General features: G+C 41.3%; 1 protein-coding gene across 3 annotated transcripts in view; it reads right to left on the reverse strand.

Annotated features, from left to right (window-relative positions):
- The window catches only part of fryl (furry homolog, like), a 477,034-nt gene that overhangs the window by 446,666 nt on the left and 9,289 nt on the right, over positions 1 to 21,079 (reverse strand). For 2 of the 3 annotated variants that reach the window (XM_087987980.1, XM_087987968.1), the window contains exon 2: positions 14,769 to 14,859. The exons of the other annotated variant lie outside the window; for it this stretch is intronic. The gene's annotated coding sequence lies outside the window, so the exon portion shown is untranslated. The remainder of the gene's footprint in view (positions 1 to 14,768; positions 14,860 to 21,079) is intronic. 3 annotated transcript variants of the gene reach the window in all.

Here is a 21,079-nt window from a genome sequence, read left to right on the forward strand (position 1 = left end):
CTCTCTTACCTTGCAGATATCTAAAAAGTCTTTTTTTCATATTATGAGCTAGGTTAAACTCATATTTCATCTTCTCTTTCCTTATCTGTTAGTTCTTAAAGACTTCCTAACTCTAGCTTCCCATTAATTTTCACCACATTATATGCTTTTCCTTTTGCTTTTGTGCTATCCCCAACCTTCCTAGTCAACCATGGTTGCCTCATGCTCCCCTTAATATGTTTTTTCTTCCTTGGGATGACTTTCTGCTGTGCCTAATTACACCCAGAAACTCCTGCCAGTGCTGCTTCACTGTCTTCCCTGCCCAGCTCCACTTCAAATCAACTCCGGCCAGTTCCTGCCTCATGTCTTTGTAATTATCTTTACTCAATAGCAATATCATTACATCTGATTTAATCTTGCCCCTCTCAAACTGCATTCTATAATATTATGGTTACTGCCCTTAGGGACTCCTTCCATTAAGCTCCTTCATCAAGTCTGCCTCAATACCAAATCCAGAATTGCTTCTTAAGTGGCTCTACCACAAGCTGTACAAAACTAGCCATCTCTTGGACATTTCATGAATTCCTTTTCTTGAGATTCACTCCCAAGCTGATATTCTCAGTCCACCTGCATTTTGAAGTCATCTGTGATTACTGTAATAACAAAAACATTACCTCCAGATTTTTTTCATATTCTGACTACCGCTAGGAGGCCTGCACACAACTTCCATCAGTCTTTTTTCACATGTAGTTTCTCAACCCTACCCATACAGGTTCTGTGCCTTCTGACTCTATATCACTTTTTGCTATCAACTTAATTTCATTTTTTACTAACAAGGCAACCCTGTTCCCTCTGCCTATATGCTTGCCCTTTCAATAGGATGAGTATCTGGATATTTAGTTCACAGCCTTGATGCCCTTGCAGCCATCTGTGAAACCCACAACATAAGAAGCAAGAGGGTAACTACAGAAAGGGTTGGTCCACTAAAGTATAAGGAAGGAAGGATTGTGTGTCAAATCTGAGAAAATGGGCGAGATTCTCAATGATTACTTTGCGTCAGTGTTCACGGAGGAGAGAAGTGTGATGAATGCTGAGATTAGAGATAGAAGTTTGTTTACTCTGGATCACGTTGACATAAGGAGGGAAGATGTGTTGAGTAGGCTAAAGGATATTAAGGTGGACAAATCCCCAGGACCGGATGGGATCTATCCCAGGTTGCTGAGGGAGGCGAGAGGGGAAATAGCTGGGGCCCTGACAGATATCTTCGTAGCATCTTTAAACACAGGTGGTGAAGTGCCAGAGGACTGGAGGGTTGTCATGTTGTCTCCCTGTACAAGAAGGGTAGTAGAGATATTTCAGGTAACTACAGACCAGTGAGCCTGATGTCAATGGTGGGAAAGTTGATGGAGAAGGTACTGAGGGATAAAATCTATTTATATCTGCAAATGAATGGGCTTATCAGTGAGAGGCAACATGGTTTTGTGTGGAGGAGATCTGCCTTCCCAGAGTTCTTTGAGGAAATTACCAAGTTGATAGATGAAGGAAGGGCTGTAGATGTCATTTACATAGACTTTAGTAAGGCATTTGATAAGGCTCCCCATGCAGAACGTAAAGTCACATGGTGTGCAGGGTGTTCTAGCTAGGTAGATAAAGAACTGGTTGAGTAACAGGAGACAGAGAGCAGTAGTTGAAGGGAGTTTCTCGAAATGGAGAAAGGTGACCAGTGGTGTTCCACAGGGGTCAGTGTTGGGACCATTGTTGTTTGTGATATACATAAATGATCTGGAAGAGGGCATTGTTGGTCTGATCAGTAAGTTTGCAGGTGACACGAAGATTGGAGGTGTATCAGAAAGCATAGGGCACTGTCGGAGAATACATTTAGACTGGAGAGTTGGGCAGAGAAGTGACAGAGTTCAACCCAGGCAAATGTGAGGTGATGCATCTTGGGAGGTCTAATTCTAAAGCAAACTATACTGTAAACAGAAGAGTCTTGGGAAAAGTTGATGAGCAGAGAGATCTGGGAGTGGAGATCCACTGTACCCTGAAAGTGGCTGCACAGGAGGATAGAGTGGTCAAGGTGGCATATGGTATGGCTTACCTTCATTGGACGGGGTATTGAGTATAAGAGCTGGCAGCTCATGTTAAAATTGTACAAGACTTTGGTTTGGCCGTATTTAGAATATTGTGTACAGTTCTGGTCACCACATTACCAAAAGGATGGAAAGAGTGCAGAGAAGGTTTACAAGGAAGCTGCTAGCTATGAAGAGAGGTTGAGTAGGTTAGGATTGTTTTCATTAGAAAAAAAGGAGATTGAGGGGGGAATCTGATTGAGGTTTACAAAATCATGAAGGGTATAGACAGGGTGGATAGAGATAAGCTTTTTCCCGGGGTGAGGGATTCAATAACAAGAGATCACGTGTTCAAGGTGATGGGTGAAATGTTTAAGGGGGATACACATGGAAAATACTTTACACAGAGGGTGGTGGGTGCCTGGAATGCATTGCCAGCAGAGGTAGTAGAGGCAGGCACAATAGATTCATTTAAGGTGCATCTGGACAAATGCATGAGTAGGTGGGGAGCAGAGGGATACAGATGCTTAGGAATTGGGCGACAGGTTTAGACAGTGGATTTGGATTGGCTCAGGCTTGGAGGGCCGAAGGGCCTGTTCCTGTGCTGTAAATTTTCTTTGTTCTAACATCCTATCTGCTTTACAAACTCATTTACCTTGTTTCATACACTGCATTCATGCATTCTGATCCTTTCTACACTGTCACATGACTTATCCCCCCACTCCCTCCCTTCAGACCTTTAAGGGACATTCATGAAAACACAGAATAGCATCAACTTTTTTTTTGAAAAGCATACTATCGTGCAAAAATGGCTGGTAGGTCAAAAGATGGCACAAAACTTTAAAAAAGACAAAAAAAGGCTAAAAAAGGTGAATAAAAATTAGATTACGAGAAAGTATATATTTTTATATTTCTGGTAAGCTAAGAGGTTTTAATGAATGTTTTAAGACATGTTAAAGTGAGTATTGCTCCTATAGAAAAATTATGAAAAATAAGGAGATCACACATGAATTCTTCACTATATAGGAAACTGGTAGCATCCCAGAAATAATTAAAAATCAGGAGATGAAAGGGAAGGAAGGTAGAATTCAAGAAAATTACAACACCTCAGATCCAAAATTATTTTCATTCTAAGACCTTCAAAGAAGTGGCTAGTGAGATCATTGACATGTTGATTTTAATTCTCTCAAATTCCCTGATTTCGGGTATTCTCCCCCCAATTGGAAAATAATGAATGTCAAAAAGGGAAGAAAACAGAAGGAAAGAAAACTGCAAACCAGTTAACTTCATTCTTTCAGAGAGAAGTTGTGAGCAACTATTATGAAAGACTTTACAGCGATGCTTTGAATGTTTCTACATGCAATGAGGCAGAAAGGGAAATCATATTTCACTAAATCTGTTGAAGTTCCCATGGAAGTAAATGTTGTGAATGGAAGTAACCAATCAATATAATGTACTTAGATTTCCAGAAGACACAAAGATTATTGCTGAAAGTAAAAAGCTCAAACTGTAGGGGGTAACATACTGGCATGGATAAAAGATTAGCTAGCTAACTCGAAACAATGTATAAATGGCTCTTTTTCTGGTTGGCAAGATGCAATGAGTGGCTTGCCACACGGATCAGTGCTAAGGCCTAATTTTATTTTACAATTTGAATGTAACGGTATGGTTGGTAAATTTACTGTTGATTCTAAGATAGATAACAAAGATAGTTGTGAAGACAGTATAAAGAAGCTACAAAAATATATAGTTTCAGTGAGCAGGTAAAAGATCTGGCAAATAGAGGAAAATTTAAGAAAAATGTGAAATTGTCCATTTTGGCAGGAAGAATGAAAAAATACGTTATCCAAATGGTGAAAAATTACACAGCTCCAAGATGTAGAGGGATCAGGATGTCCTACGCAATGAATTGCAAGAAGTCAGTATCCAGGTACAGCAATTGAAAGAGCGAATAGAATGTTATTTATAAAGAGCATTGTTAAGACCATATCTGGACTACCATCTACAGGGCTTGTCTTGTTATTTAAGGATGTCATTGTTTTAACAGTTCAGAAAATGTTTACCAGACCAATCCCAGGAATAAGTGGAATATTTTGAGGAAAGGTTCACTAGGCTAGGCTTAGGGGTTGTCCATTTAAGGCAATGAGGTGATTTGTTTTCACGCAGACTCCTTAGAACTCTTCCTCAAAAGGCATTGGAAGAGGAATCTTTGAATTTTTTTTATGACAGAGATGTCATGAGGCAAGAAGTCAAAATGTTATCAGCAATGTATAATGTGGAGTTGCAGTAACATTCAGATAAGCCACGATTTTTTAAATGACGGAGCAGGCTCAAGAAGCTAAATGGTCAACTACTATCCCCAGACATTCATGTATAATTTATAATATAAAATAAAAACAAAGTGTTGGAAATGCTCAGCAGATCTGACAATATCTGTGGAGAGATAAACTAAGTTAATATTCAGTCTGATATGACTGTCAAATGTCTCTTTCCCGGATACTGTTGCCAAAGCTCTATGAATCAAAACCCATTTTCCTAATCCAATCTTCGAACAATACATTCAACTCTGATTTTATTTGCCCAATTCCAAGTTGCTTGTGACTCAGTAATCCAGCTATTATTACCTTCGTTACTCTGGTTTTTTAAATTAGCCTTCTTGCCATTCATTCATTCATTCAAAAGGACCTCTTTCTTGGTCACATCAATGTCTCTGGATTAAAGTCTCAAATGACAACAGGTCCCTCCCTTCCTGCTCAAAAGTTTTCTGAAGGCCCCAGGAGACATGATTAACCCTGCTATCAGGCTGTCAAAAGAACTCTCTTGAATGTAGAGAACAGTGCTCATCTTTCTCACTGTACTGTCCCTTACAACAACTACATTTCTGTTTCATACCATCACTTGGATTGCTCCCTAACACGGTCAAAATTTAGAAATATCTGTTGCCAAGTACCAAGTGAAATTAACATCCCCAAGTTTATACATTTTAAACTATTTAAAGCAATTAGCTAATGCAAATACAAACCCAGTACCAAAAACATACACACACTATAGCAAAATATCACGCTAATACCAGATACTATCTATTAAAATGTCAGTATGCTAGTCTATGATAATTTCCTTTGGTCTCAGTCATGCTGAAAGTGGAGACAGAAAAGGGAACATTGTGTCAGGCTTGGAGTCCAAACTTTTTATGTGCTTATAAGCTTGCTCCACACACAAAATACTTAAATCTTAATATTCAGCCAAGTCCGACAACAACTGTAATAGTTTTGATTAGGTATCACAGTAATTGTCTAAACATAAAGTACATCATCCGCCATTTTGTAAAAGGTTTAACATGCAAGATATTCATGCAAAATTAGCTCTGATATGATGACCGTAAATCCCATTGTTTTCATTAAAAATTAGTTGCCCACCTAATAAGTCTTTGCATCTTCTAGCAGATTCATGCCAACACTAAGCCAGAGTCTGAATGAACAAATTATTCATTACCAGAAGTATTATCAAAAATCAAAGACAAAAATGGTGCACGAGGGAATCTGATGAGGTAGTCACTGCACAAAAGAGAAAGGCACAGATATTGAAGAACAGCTTAGATTTAATCCTGGCATTATGTTATTATTATATTTAAACTATTCACCATAATTTTTTTTTGTTGCTTCAGACCTCAGAGGATTTGCAGAGTCATGTGTCATTAAACTGTGTCAATATTTCCAGTGACATCAAAACAACTGTATCTTTGTGGTTCTTGAATAGATGGGGTAGTCAAACTGCAATTATCCAAAAAGTAATACTTACCAATCTGAACCTCTTTTAAGAAATCCCCCCAAATCCAGTGACAAACAATTATGTCCAATATTGTAAATGCTTAATAATAACATAAGTAGGAGCAAGGGTCAACCATCTGGCCCTTTCAGCCTGCTCCACCATTCAGTAAGATCATGGCTGATCTTTTGGTGGACTCAGCTCCACTTACCCATCCACTCTCCATAAGCCGTTATTCCTTTACTGTTCACAAAATGTGTATCTTAACTTTAAAAACATTTACTGAGGAAACCTCAACCGCTTTTCTGGGCAAGGAATTCCATAGATTCACAAACCTCTCGGTGAAGAAGTTCTTTCTCAATTCAATCCTAAATCTGCTTCCCCCTAATTTTGAAGCAATGCCCCCTTGTCCTCATTTCTCCTGCCAGTGGAAACATCCTCTCTACTTCTATCTTATCTATCCCCTTCATAATTTTATAATATTTCTAAGATCCCCACCTCATTCTTCAAAATTCCAAAAACTATAATCCCAGCCTACTCAGTCTCTCCTCATAAGCCAACCCCCTCAACTCCAGAATCAATCTGGTGTACCTTCTCTGCACCTCTTCTAGCATTTGTACATCCTTTCTCAAGTAAGGAGACCAAGTGTGCATGCAGTATTCCAGGTCTGGCCTCATCAGCACCCTATACAGCTGCAACATACCAGGTTTTAAAAATTTAATCCCTTAAGCAATGAAGGACAAAATTCTATTTGCCTTCGTAAACCTGTGGCACCTGCAGACCAACCTCCTGTGATTCATACACAAGGACACCCAGGTCCTCGACACAGCGGCGTGCTGCAAAATTCTTACCATTCAATTAATAGTCCTTTTCCCTGTTATTCCTACCAAAATGGATGACTTCACATTCACACAAAATCACACAACACCATGTTATAGTCCAAAAGGTTTCACATTTCTTAACATTGCACCCCATCTGCCAGACCTTCGCCCACTAACTTAAAACTATCTAGTCCCTTTGCAATGTTTCACAGTCCTTCGCACACTTTGCTCTACCACTCATCTTCGTGTCATCCACATTACACGTGGTCCCCAATTCTCAATCATTTATGTAAATTGTGAATAATTGCAGTCCCAACACAGATGCCTGAAGCATACCACTTGTCACTGATTGTCAACCAGAATAGCACTCCTTTACTCCCACACTTTGCTTCCTGTTGGTTAACCAATCCTCTATTTATGTTAATATATTGCCCATAACGCCTTGTATCTTTATCTTAACCAGCAGCCTTCTGTGTGGCACCTTGTTGAATGCTTTTTGGAAGTCTATATACACTACATCTATTGAGTCCCCATTTTCCAAGTTCATAATGTCTTCATAGAATTCCAAAAGATTAGTTAAGCTTGGCTTGCCCTTCATGAACTCATGCTGTATCTGCCCAAGGGGACAATTTCTATCTAGATGCCTTGCTGTTTCTTCCTTGATAAGAGACTCAAGCATTTTCTCCACCACAGAAGTTAAGCTAACTGGTCTATAATTCTTCATCTTTTGTCTCCCTCCCTTTTTAATCTGTGGCTCACATTGGATGCTTTCCAATCTGTTGGAACTGGCCCAGAGTCCAGTGAATTTTGGAAAATTACTACACATGCATTTGCTATTTCTCCTGCCATCTCTTTTAGTGCCCTGGCACGCATTCAATCTGGGCCAGGAGACTTATCTACCCTTAGCTCCATGAGCTTACCCAACACTATCTCTCATGATAATGATCGTTTCCAGGTCCTCACCTACCTTCATCTTTTGTCAATTTGCGGGCTTGTTGTTAGCGTCCTCCACTGTGAAGACCAACAAAATATGATTCAATGCCTTGGCCATTTCCTCATATCCAATTACTAAATCTCCCTTCTCACCCTCTAAAGGACCTATGTTTACTTTAGCCACACTTTTGTTTGATAAATTTATAGGAACTTTTGCAGGCCATAATGTGTAGCCAACATCTTAGCATTATTCCTTTATGACTGTTGTTTAGCTACTCACTGTCAGGAAGTGGTTGAGATAGAATTAATTTTAGAATCTAATTGTTAGAAATTTTTAGCTCGCAGCTGGTAATTCCCCTCCATGTTATCTCTATTGTCTCTTCAGGAGTGCTCAAAGTATAAAAGATGATCATGAATTTACGGACATTTGAAATTGCTTGAAACATCAACTTGCAGCTGATCAAAGTTTAACTTTCACATTCATACTGATAGATCATCCACAAATATTGTTTGTGTTCTACTGATTCTGACAGTGATGCCGTCAGGAGTTCTCAACTACTGGCTTCAGAACCACCATGGAGGGGAGGAACCAGACAGACAAAGTCAATCCAAAGCAAGTACTCAAATGGCAATCCAGACAGAAGATACTCATACATCATTTGTTCCAACAGCAGGGAGATCCGCAGTCAGTAAGGTTTCCTTGCCACTGGAACTGGATCTAGCTTCTGTCAAAGACCATGTGTCTGATGTGCAACAACACTCCCTCGTTCAAAGATGTCTGACACAAGATGTCTACCTTGAGGAATTTACAACCCACAAACACAACCCTGTGGCAATCGACAAGAGGTGACAGAAGTCTCAAAGTCCCGAGCTTCAGACTGCATGTAGAGGGGTGGAGTTGGCTCAGTTGGCTCTTAGAAGAGGAACAGGAGTGTGGTTCAGCAGCTTTCTCCATAACTAAGCAGGCCTCACTCTGCTCATGCAACATGAGGAAGGGAAGAGTAAAGGTGCTCTAAAAATAGTGTGCTTCATTGCCAACCTGGCTGGAAAACCACATCCAGTGGGCTCATCTCCCTGCATTCTGAAAACCAATCTTGGAAACTGGAACATACAAACCCCATGGACAATACATAAACAATTATTCAGAACAAAGAACTGTCTTTGTTACCTGTGAATCTAAGGCACTTCAACACTGATTTCATTGGCCCGCAGAAGACTTGAAAAGCAGGCAACAGACAACTGAGGGAAGGTGGTGGTGGTTGCACCTTCTTCTCAAGCAAAAAATCCAAGGATCAACCCAGGATGCATGGAATTGGATTCACTATCAAGAGCGCACTTGCCAACTGACTCTCCCAGTTCCCTATTAGCATGATCAATCACCTCATGACTCTCCATCTACAACTTGCAATAGTCGTGATTACCTATGCTCCAATCCTTGATGCCACAGATAAGACCAAGGCGGCTTTTACTCCATCCGAGACACCAACTCACCAACATCTCCAGGAAATATAAAATTAATCTCCTTGGAGACTTGAAAGCCAGGGTTAGAAAGGGTGCCTGACTCTGGGAAAGGAACCACTGGAAAAGATTTTCCTGCTCACTAATTGTATGCAACACCAATTGTGCATCACCAACACACTATTTTGCCAAAAACATTAATTCACATCTATAATCAAAACACTGGTACATAATCAATTATATCATCATTCGATTCAGAGACCTATAGGATGTCTTCAGTACCAAAGCAATGACCATTGCAGATGGATTGCTGGACAGGCCACTGGCTCATCTGTTCCTCAATATCCATCACGCTACCAGAAGCAGCTGAAGACAAATAAACATTTCAAAAACATGCTCAACGTTGAGTGGTTTGAAGAGCCAAGCAGACCAGTGAATATACAAAGTCTTCATCAAAATTTCCAAAAAGTAGTAATTTTATTCAAGTACAGGGAATCTAAAAGGAGATGAAGACACCCTCATCTCAATGTGAAGAAACCATTGGTTACAAGGCCAGGAAACAATAAAAGATTTGTTTGAAGAGAATAATCATATCATTCAAGATCTTACCCACCGGAAGAGGAAAGCTCTCCATGCCTGGCAAAACAATATCACCAGTGAGGTGAAGAGAATTCAAACAGCAGAGTTAAAGAACAACTAGAGAATCAAGAACCAATGGTGGATTGAGAAAGCGAAGGAGCTGCAATTCCTTGCTGCCACGCACCACATCTGGAGTTTCTTCAGTGTCACCAAGGTAATATACAGACCAATATCCTTGGTCTCAAATTGGTGTATAGTAAGGATGGCACCTAACGTGACAGAGAAAACATCAATCTCCAATGGAGGGAACACTTTAAAGAACGCCTAAAACATGAGACAATCATTGATGAGGACATATCTGAGGAAATCCCCCAACTTCCCAAAGATGATCTTAAATTCCCATTGACTGTGGCCGAACTTGATACCTCTATTACACATGTGAAGAGTGGGAAAAGCAGACAGGATTCCAGGAGAGATTTACAGAAGAGCAGAGCTTAATCATGTCCAACTGTTTCTGGAAATCTAGTACAAAAAAGAAGAAATCCCTGCCAATCTCAGGGATGCTGCAAACACCACAATCTTCAAGAAAGGAGACAAAATGGCCTACCGGATACTCAGGAATCCTCCTACTCTTCATCACTGGGAATATTCCTAGACGTGCATGGTTCACCGGGCTCGTTGCTCCTACATTTCTCCCGAAAGGTAACAGGTTGGGCCTGTACTCCCACCCAGTAACTTTTTGAATGACTCTGACTGTTCTGCTGTAGATTTACCCTCAAATAGCTTTTCCCAGTCTATTTTAATAAAATATTTTATCCTGCCTTATTTTAATAAAATCTGCCTTACTCAAATCTGCCCCATCCAAACCCTTTATACTAGGATTCTTCCAAAAGATATTGGGGTAGTCAAAATCCCCTAATCCCCTATTCGTATTTTATCAATGTATAATTACACTAATTAAAGCCAAAATGTTGGCAAATGGGATAGGTAGAGAATATGTCCTGGTTTCAGATATAGCTGAGAAGCATAGTAATGGTAGGAGTGACTATATATAGTCCTTCTGAAGCTAAATTCCAATATTCATATTAAAGATACTCTCTATCATATCATGTGGCACTACAAAATGCAGAAAGGCATTTGAGAAGTTGCCATAAAGCCTGTGAAAGATAAAAGCTTGTAGTGTACGTAGGGTACGTTGCTATAAGCAACTTCTGTGTGGCCTAGATTCTTTACCAGGCCAAGTACCCTTTACTGAAGGATTGGATCAGACATAGGCATATTCTCTGCTCAGGCTGCCTTGGACCACTTTAGCAGAGCTTCTTCAACGATGGGATAAGGTGCCATTCTCATCCTGTTCCTTGCTAGAGAAAATGTTTGCTTGTTGAACAGTTCACTTTGTGTCGTAATGTTGGACAACCTCACCAATGGAATCTCCCACTGCCTTGCAACTCCCAATGATTTGCAATGCCCACTTTCTACTTCACACCAATTCTCCACTCAATGTATTAACTTCACATTCCCTCTGATTGACAGCATTTTAAATTTCTCAAAGGTTTAGTCATAATTGAAGGCTTTAAATATCTTTACACACGAGGATGTTAACGTCAAATGACGGTTTATGAAACACTGATTTTGTACTCCTCTCCGGTCTAGCCTCACTCTGATTGGCAGGAGAAAGTGAGGTCTGCAGATGCTGGAGATCAGAGATGGAAATGTGTTGCTGGAAAAGCGCAGCAGGTCAGGCAGCATCTAGGGAACAGGAGAATCGACGTTTCGGGCATTAGCCCTTCTTCAGGAATTCCTGAAGAAGGGCTAATGCCCGAAACGTCGATTCTCCTGTTCCCTAGATGCTGCCTGACCTGCTGCGCTTTTCCAGCAACACATTTCCATCTCACTCTGATTGGCACTCAAATGACAAGCTTGGTCAAGTTCAGCTAATCTGGAGTTACCACATGGAAATTCAGTTTACTGTTCTGAAGTTTGCTATTCTGCTGGACTAAAATTTTCCGTCATCATAAATTTCACGTTTTGTAAAACAGAATTTAAGACAATAGCCAAATTTACTTTTGTTTTTACAGTGGTCCTTTTTTGTTGCAGAGCTGTGTAAAACATTGAGAGATGGCTATATAGTGCAGTGTTCTCTGTTATAGATCAGGCCAGACTCACTCAAACTATTTCAAGAAAGTAGCCTGGACCCTAACTTTTCTAGCTGTTTTAAGCAGGTGTATTGTGGATATTCCAGGAGTGATGCAACCAGCCCACCCACTTAGTTCTAAACAAAAGAGAACTTATTTGCAAGATTATCAAATACAACACAAACAAAAGAGAACAGAATATAGAAGAAGTTAACCTATCCGAAAACTAGACTATCCCAATTTAATGATGCTGTTTCAAATTCCTGCAACAATCCCCATAAACACCCCTTGGCAAAAAAGGTAAAATCAAGCACAGGGTCTTATAGGAGAGAGCGAGAGCGAGAGATTAGAGATTCAGCATGGAACACCTTCTTCCATGTAGCTGTTTAGAGTCATAGACATGTACAGCATGGATCTATGCCGGCAAGATACTCAAACCCAATCTAGTCCCACCTGCCAGCACCTGACCCATATCCCTCCAAACCCTTCCTATTCATATACCCATCCAAATGCCTTTTAAATGTTGCAATTGTACCAGCCTCCACCACTTCCTCTGGCAGCTCATTCCATACACACACCACCCTCTGTGTGAAAAGGTTGCCCCTCAGGTCGCTTTTATATCTTTCCCCTCTCACCCTAAACCTATGCCCTCTAGTTCTGAACACGCCGAACCCCAGGGAAAAGACTTTGTGTATTTATCCTATGCATGCCCCTCATAATTTTGTAAACCTCTATAAGGTCACCTCTCAGACTCTGACGCTCCAGGGACTACAGCCCCAGCCTATTCAGCCTCTCTGTAGCTCAACTCCTCCAACCCTGGCAACATCCTTTTAAATCTTTTCTGACCTTTCATAGAGTCATAGAGAAACAGACCCTTCGGTCCAACATGTCCATGCTGTCGTGATATCCCAACCCAATCTAGTCCCACCTGCCAGCACCCGGCCCATATCCCTCCAAACCCTTCCTATTCATATACCCATCCAAATGCCTCTTAAATGCTGTAATTGTACCAGCCTCCACCACTTCCTCTGGCAGCTCATTCCATACACATACCACCCTGTGCGTGAAAAAGTTGCCCCAAGGTCTCTTTTATATCTTTCCCCTCCCACCCTATACCTATGCCCTCTAGTTCTGGACTCCCCAACTCCAGGGAAAGGACTTTGTATATTTATCCTATCCATGGCCCTCATAATTTTGTAAACCTCTATAAGGTCACCCCTCAGCATCCGATGCTCCAGGGAAAACAGCCCCAGCTATTCAATCTCTCCCTATAGCTCAAATTCTCCAACCCTGGCAACATCCTTGTAAATCTTTTCTGAACCCTTTCAAGTTTCACAACTTCTTTCCGATACGAAGGAGACCAGAATTGCATGCAATATTCCAACAGTGGCCTAACCAATGTCCTGTACAGTTGCAACATGACCTCCCAACTCCTGTACTCAATACTCTGACCAATAAAGGAAAGCATACCAAACGCCTTCTTGACTATCCTATCTACCTGCGACCCCACTTTCAAGGAGCTATGAACGTGCACTCCAAGGTCTCTTTGTTCAGCAACACTCCCTAGGACCTTACCATTAAGTGTATAAGTTCAGCTAAAATATTGCTTTCCCAAAATGCAGCACCTCACATTTATCTAAATTAAATTCCATCTGCCACTTCTCAGTCCATTGGTCCATCTGATCAAGATGCTGTTGTAATCTGAGGTAACCCTCTTCGCTGTCCACTACACCTCCAATTTTGGTGTCATCTGCAAACTTACTAACTATACCTCTTATGCTCACATCCAAATCATTTATGTGTAATGATGAAAAGTAGTGGACCTAGCACTGATCCTTATGCACTCCACCGGTCACAGGCCTCCAGTCTGAAAAACAACCCTCCACCACCACCCTCTGTCTTCTACCTTTGAGCCAGTTCTGTGTCCAAACGGCGAGTTCTCCCTGTATTCCATGAGATCTAAGCTTGCTAATCAGTCTCCCATGAGGAACCTTGTCGAACGCCTTACTGAAGTCCATATAGATCACGTCTACCACTCTAAACTCATCAATCCTCTTTGTTACCTCTTCAAAAATCTCAAGCAAGTTTGTGAGACATGATTTCCCACGCATAAAGCCATGTTGACTATCCCTCATCAGTCCTTGCCTTTCCAAATACATGTACATCCTGTCCCTCAGGATTCCCTCCAACAACTTGCCCACCACTGACGTCAGGCTTACTGGTCTACAGTTCCCTAGCTTGTCCTTACCACCCTTCCTAAACATTGGCACCACATTAGCCAACCTCCAGTCTTCCGGCACCTCACCTGTGACTACTGATAATATAAATATCTCAGTAAGAGGCCCAGCAATCACATCCCTAGATTCCCTCAGAGTTCTAGGGTACTCCTGATCTTTGATCAGCGGCCTCAAAATGTGACTAACTGCTTTCTTTGAACAGCCAGATTGTTAAAACGCAAACCAAACCAGAGAAAAAGTGAGTTGGAGAACTGGCCACTACCCTTTCATGAGACAGGTGTATTTTATAAAATGTGAAAGCCTTTTGTCGGAGGTAATATCTGTTAGCTGTAATCAAATTGGCCCTAACCCCCATCAAACTAGACTTCCCAGAGTTTCTGCATTTATGACCCCTCTGAAAAAAAAACCAAGGACAACATAACCTTGATAAAGGAGCAGCATAGTCACAGCTCCCACTCCAGCGCCTTTGCTGGAACTTCAAGACTGTAATAAATTAAGATTAAATTGATTTTCCCAAAGAAATGTATTTTTAAATTAGAGCAAATGTTTTAACTGGCACCTTATGAACCAGCCATCTTGATAAGCTGGCAAAAGTGATATACTTCAAATACCGTAAGGTTTACTGTATTATCACGTAATCAGTTAAGGGCACAAGTGAGAAGGCTCTTTGCCGGTAAGTTTTATTTAGGCAAAGTTGCATTATTATTTAACTGATTTGTTCTGTAATTAAAGTATAACAGTGATGTGCATTCCCCTGCATTAGGTTTCTATTACTGTAGTATATGTTCGTACCTTGATTAAGTGGATCTCTTGATTCTCCAGAATATTTGATCAACCAGCATAGTCCTGGTCCAACTTGGGTTCCGAGCGATTATCAGGTTTGCTGTATATATTTAGAAATTTGGTATATATCACTTAACCAACATAAGGGAATGAATATATCATTGATCTAAACATGGTTATGGTTTGAAAATAGTCTCAACTTTAAACCGTACAGACTTATAATTGTGGCTCTTTTATGGAATAAAACACATAGCAATTATGAAATGATACAGCAACTTTGATCGAAGCTGATTATGTCTAATAATTGATGTATCAAAACGAGATTTAGAATACATTGCAAGTAACACTGCTTCATTCAGAGAGACATGGTTCGATGGAATTCACTTCCATGGTTCCTGGTCGAGGCAAAACCATATCTGCATTCAAGATTACATAAGTTACATAATATTTAAAAGGCATCTGCATGGGTATATGAATAGTAAGGGTTTAGAAGAATATGGGCCAAGTGCTGGCAAATGGGACTAGACGAAGTAAATATCTGGTCAGTATGAAGGAATTGGACCGAAGGGTCTGTTGCCATGTTGTACATCTCTGTGACTCTATACCATAAACAAAGGGAAGAGAACTAAAAGATATGGAAACAAATTAAGTAAATGAAATTGAAACCATTTGCTTGCATGGAAAGTAAATACTGACAGTGGTTGAACAGAGCATGCTTCCATGTTTCAACCTCTGTATAGATTCAGAACAGTAAATCCTGAGTTTTCCAAGTAACAACGAGATATTAATTTCCAGTTATTGCTCTTGCAAGGTGACATTTCAAACCATTACAATGTGAAACAGTATTTATTGGTCATGCTTCCAACAGCATTAGACTATAAGACTGAGGAGCAGAACTATTTAAGAAAGTTGGTAAGGAAAAGCAAAGGAGCTATAGACCGTGGAACCTGACATCAATGAGAGGCAAGTTGTTGGAGGGAATTTGGAGGGACAGGATTTACATGTATTTGGAAAGGCAAGGACTGATTAGGGAGAGTCAGCTTGGCTTTATGCATGGGAAATCATTTCTCACAAACTTGATTGAGTTTTTTGAAGTAGTAACGAATTGATGAGGGCAGAGCAGTAGATGTGATCTATATGAATTTCAGTAAGGCATTCGACAAGGTTCCCCATGGGATACTGGTGAGCAAGGTTAGGTCTCATGGAATACAGGGAGAACTAGCCATTTGGATACAGAACCGACTCAAAGGTAGAAGACAGAGGGTGGTGGTGGAGGGTTAGCAAGATTAAATCACATGGAAGAGAGGGAGAACTAGTTACTTGGATACAGAATGGCTTGATGGTAGAAGACAAAGGGTGGTGATGCAGGGTGGCTTTTCAGACTGTGAACCAGCGGAGTGTAAAGAGGATCAGTGGTGGATTTGCATGTGAACATAGGAGCTTTGGTAAGTAAGTTTGCATATGACACCAAAATTGGAGGTGTGGTGGACAGCAAAGAAGGTTCCCTCAGAGTACAATAGGCTCTTGATCAGATGTGGCAGATGGAGTTTAATTTAGACAAATGTGAGTTGCTGCATTTTAGAAAGGCAAATCAGAACATGACTTCCACACTTAACAGTAAGGTCCTGGGGAGTGTGGTTGAACAAAGAAACCTTAGAATGCAGGTCATAGTTCCTTGAAAGTGGAGTCGTAGGTACAACAAGGTGGTGAAGATGGTGTTTGGTATGCTTGCCTTTATTGGTCAGTGCATTCAGTACAGGAGTAGGGAGGTCATGTTGCCGCACAGGACATTGGTTAGACCACTTTTGGAATACCGTGTACAATTCTGGTCTCCCTCCTATTGGAAGAATGTTGTGAAACTTGAAAAGGTTCAGAGAAAATTTACAAGGATGTTGGCAGAATTGGAGGGTTTGAGCTTTGGGGAAAGGCTGAATAGGCTAGGGTTATCTTCCTGAGAGCATCGGAGGCTGAGGAGTATGGATAGGGTAAAGAGACAAAATCACTTCCCCAGGGTAGCGAAGTCCAAAACAGAAGTGTATAGGTTTAAGGTGAAAGGGGAAAGATTTAAAAGGGACCATAGGGGCAACATTTTCATGTGTATGGAATGAGTTGCCAGAGGAAATGGTGGAGGCTGATATAATTACAACATTTAAAAGACATTTGGATGTCTATATAAATAAGAAGGGTTCAGAGGGATATGGGCCAAATGCTGGCAAATGTGTCCAGACTAATTTAGGTTATCAGGTCAGCATGGACGAGTTGCACTGAAGGCTCTGTTTCCACACTGTATATTTTTATGACACTAAGTCAGCCATTCCACCCACTGAGTCTGTTCTACCATTCAAAGACGGATCTGATAATCCTCAACTTCACTTTCCTAAGTTACCCCAATTATTGGTTCTTTTGCTGATTAAAAAAATTGTCTCTCACAGCCTTGTATATGTTTAACGATCGAGCCTCGACAGCTCTCTGCAATCAAGATGTCGATAGATTCACCACAGATTTAGAAAAGCATTCCTCCTCATCTCGGTCTTTAAATGGGTGACCCCTTACTGAGTTACACCCTCTGGCCCGAGACTCTTTCACAAAGGAAAACAACCGTTCCCAAAGAATCTTATATATTTCAAGTTGCTAAAGGTCCACATTCTCACGTTTGAACACACATGGGCCAAGCACTCAGTCTGTGCTTTACATAGTTATGAAGCACTTTACAACTTCTGCTAATAATGATCTCAAGCACTACCTGGGATGAGTGTCCTGTCAAATTAAATAAGTTAAAGACTTAACTTTAAGCTAAATGAGCGGGAAGGAGAGCTTGGGAGAAGGGAAACAGAGTGAAGATATAGCAGCATTACAGATCAGCTCTTTAAATAACTAGTCCCAGAGTGAGAAAGGAAGACACAGAGTGCGCAACATAGAAAAACAACAGTCCTGAGATGGTATTGGGAGGGTGAATATGCTAACAAGGCAAAATGAATGGCTCTTTACTTGAATAACAAAATAAATTAATGAATGGCTCTTCAATTGAATAACAAAATAAATTAATGGCATAAATATATATAATTAGTTATGGTCTAATAGCTAATACAGAGATTCGGTTACAAAGAGATCTAATGAGAGCTCAATATTCAGGGACATGTGACCTTTGGAAAGAACAAATAGGGAAAAATGGGAGGTGGAGTGGTATTGTTAAGAACGGATGAAGTATGTAATAGAGCCAGAAAATATTTGAATCAGAACATTAGAACCCATATGCGTGGAGTTTAAAAAGTAACAAGGGGATGGCAACACTGGAAAGAGTGTTCTATAGGTCCTTTCACAATAACCGTTCAGTTAGAATTAGTATAAATCAAGAGCTAACAAAGGCATGTAAAAATAATGTAGCGCATTATTCACATGTGTCTGCAATCTTCATGTTGATTGGGGCAGCTAGATTGGCAGAGGTAGGCACAAGGAAGGATTAGGGTCCGTTTCCAAGAACAATAACAAAGCAAGTTACAGCACAGGAACAGGCCCCACGGCTCTCCAGCCTGCGCCAATCCAGATCCTCTATCTAAACGTGTCACCTATTTTCTCAAGGATCTATATCCCTCTGCTCCCTGCTCATTCATGCATTTGTCTAGATACATCTGAAATTACACTATCGTTCTTGCCTCGACCACCTCCGCTGGCAACGCGGTCCAGACGCCCACCACCCTCTGTGTAAAGAACTTTCCACGCATATCTCCTTTAAACTTTTCCCTCTCACCTTTAACTCATGACTTCTCGTAATTGAGTCCGCCACTCTGGGAAAAAGCTTCTTGCTATCCACCCTGTCTATACCTCTCATGATTTTGTCGACCTCAATCAGGTCCCCCTCAACCTCTGTCTTTGTAAAGAAAATAATCCGAATCTAATCAACCTCTCTTCAAAGCTAGTGCCCTCCATACCAGGCAACATCCTGGTGAACCTCCTCTGCACCCTCTCCAAAGCATCCACATCCTTTTGGTAATGTGGCAACCAGAACCGTATGCAGTATTCCAAACGTGGCCGAACCAAAGTCCGATACAATTGTAACAAGACCTGCAAACTCTTGTACTCAATATCACGTCCAATGAAGGAAAGCATGCCGTATGTCATCTTGACCACTCTTTCAACCTGTGTTGCCACCTTCAGGGTACAGTGGGTCTGAACACCCTGATCTCTCTGTACGTCAATTTTCCCCAGGGCTTTTCCATTTACAGTACAGTTCACTTTGAATTGGATCTTCCAAAATGGATCACTTCACATTTGACCAGACTAAACTCCATCTGTCATTTTTCCATCCAACTCTCCAAACTATATTCTGCTGCATTCTCCAACAGGCCTCTTCACTATCTGCTACTCCACCAATCTTAGCGTCATCTGCAAACTTGCTAATCAGACCACCTATACCTTCTTCCAGATCATTTATGTATATCACAAAACGACAGTGATCCCAACTCAGATCCCTGTGAAACACCACTGGTCAGTTCTCCATTTTGAGAAACTCTCTTCCACTACTACTCTCTATCTCCTGCTGCCCAGCCAGTTCTCTAACCACCTAGCTAGTACACCCAGAACCCAATGCAACTTCACTTTCTCCATCAGCCTACCAGAGGGAACTTTATCAAACGCCTTGCTGAAGTCCATGTATGTGACATCTATAGCCCTTCCCCCAATCAATCAACTTGGTCACGTAGAGTCATAGAGATGTACAGCATGGAAACAGACCCTTCGATCCAACACTGTCCATGCCGACCAGATATCCCAACCCAATCTAGTCCCACCTGCCAGCACCCGGCCCATATCCCTCCAAACCCTTTCTATTCATATACCCGACGAAATGCCTCTTAAGTGTTGCAATTGTACCAGCCTCCAACACTTCCTCTGGTAGCTCATTCCATACACGTACCACCCTCTGCGTGAAAAGGTTGCCCCAAGGTCTCTTTTATATCTTTCCCCTCTCACCCTAAACATATGCCCTCTAGTTCTGGACTCCCCACCTCAGGGAAAGGACTTTGCCTATTTACCCTATCCATGCCCCTCAATTTTGTAAACCTCTATAAGGTCACCCCTCAGCCTGCGACGCTCCAGGGAAAACAGCCCCAGCCTGTTCAGTCTCTCCCTATAGCTCAAATTCTCCAACCCTGGCAACATCCTTGTAAATCTTTTCTGAACCCTTTCAAGTTTCACAACCCTTTCCGATACGAAGGAGACCAGAATTGCACGCAATATTCCAACAGTGGCCTAACCAATGTCCTGTACAGCTGCAACATGACCTCCCAACTCCTGTACTCAATACTCTGACCAATAAAAGAAAGCATACCAAACGCCTTCTTCACTATCCTATCTACCTGTGACTCCACTTTCAAGGAGCTATGAACCTGCACTCCAGGGTCTCTTTGTTCAGCAACACTCCTTGGGACCTTACCATTAAGTGTATAAGTCCTGCTAAGATTTGCTTTCCCAAAATGCAGCACCTCGCATTTATCTGAATTAAACTCCATCTGCCACTTCTCAGCCCATTGGCCCATCTGGTCCAGATCCTGTTGTAATCTGAGGTAATCCTTTTCACTGTCCACTACACCTCCAATTTTGGTGTCTTCTGCAAACTTACTAACTGTACCTCTTATGCTCGCATCCAAATCATTTATGTAAATGACAAAAAGTAATGGACCCAGCACCGATCCTTGTGGCACTCCACTGGTCATAGGTCTCCAGTCTCAAAAACAACCCTCCACCACCACCCTGTTTTCTACCTTTGAGCCAGTTCTGTATCCAAATGACTAGTTCTCCCTGTATTCCATGAGATCTAACCTTGCTAACCAGTCTCCCATGGGGAACTTTGTCAGACGCCTTACTGAAGTCCATATAGATCACATCTACTGCTCTGCCCTCATCAATCCTCTTTGTTACCTATTCAAAAAAACTCAATCAAGTTTATGAGACATGATTTCCCACACACAAAGCCATGTTGACTCTCCCTAATCAGTCCTTGCCTTTCCAAATACATGTACATCCTGTCCCTCAAAATTCCCTCCAACAACCTGCCCATCACCAAGGTCAGGCTCACTGGTCTATAGTTCCTTGGCTTGTCTTTACTACCCTTCTTAAACAGTGGCACCACGTTTGCCAACCTCCAGTCTTCTGGCACCTCACCTGTGACTAGCGATGATACAAATATCTCAGTAAGAGGCCCAGCAATCACTTCTCGAGCTTCCCACAGACTTCTAGGGTACACCTGATCAGGTCCTGGGGATTTATCCACCTTTACCCGTTTCAAGACATCCAGCACTTGCTCCTCTGTAATGTGGACATTT

This window comes from Chiloscyllium plagiosum, unplaced genomic scaffold (genome assembly GCF_037043375.1).
Source record: "Chiloscyllium plagiosum isolate Xiang-an unplaced genomic scaffold, Cpla_swu_hap1 HiC_scaffold_1, whole genome shotgun sequence".
Lineage (NCBI taxonomy): Eukaryota > Metazoa > Chordata > Chondrichthyes > Orectolobiformes > Hemiscylliidae > Chiloscyllium > Chiloscyllium plagiosum.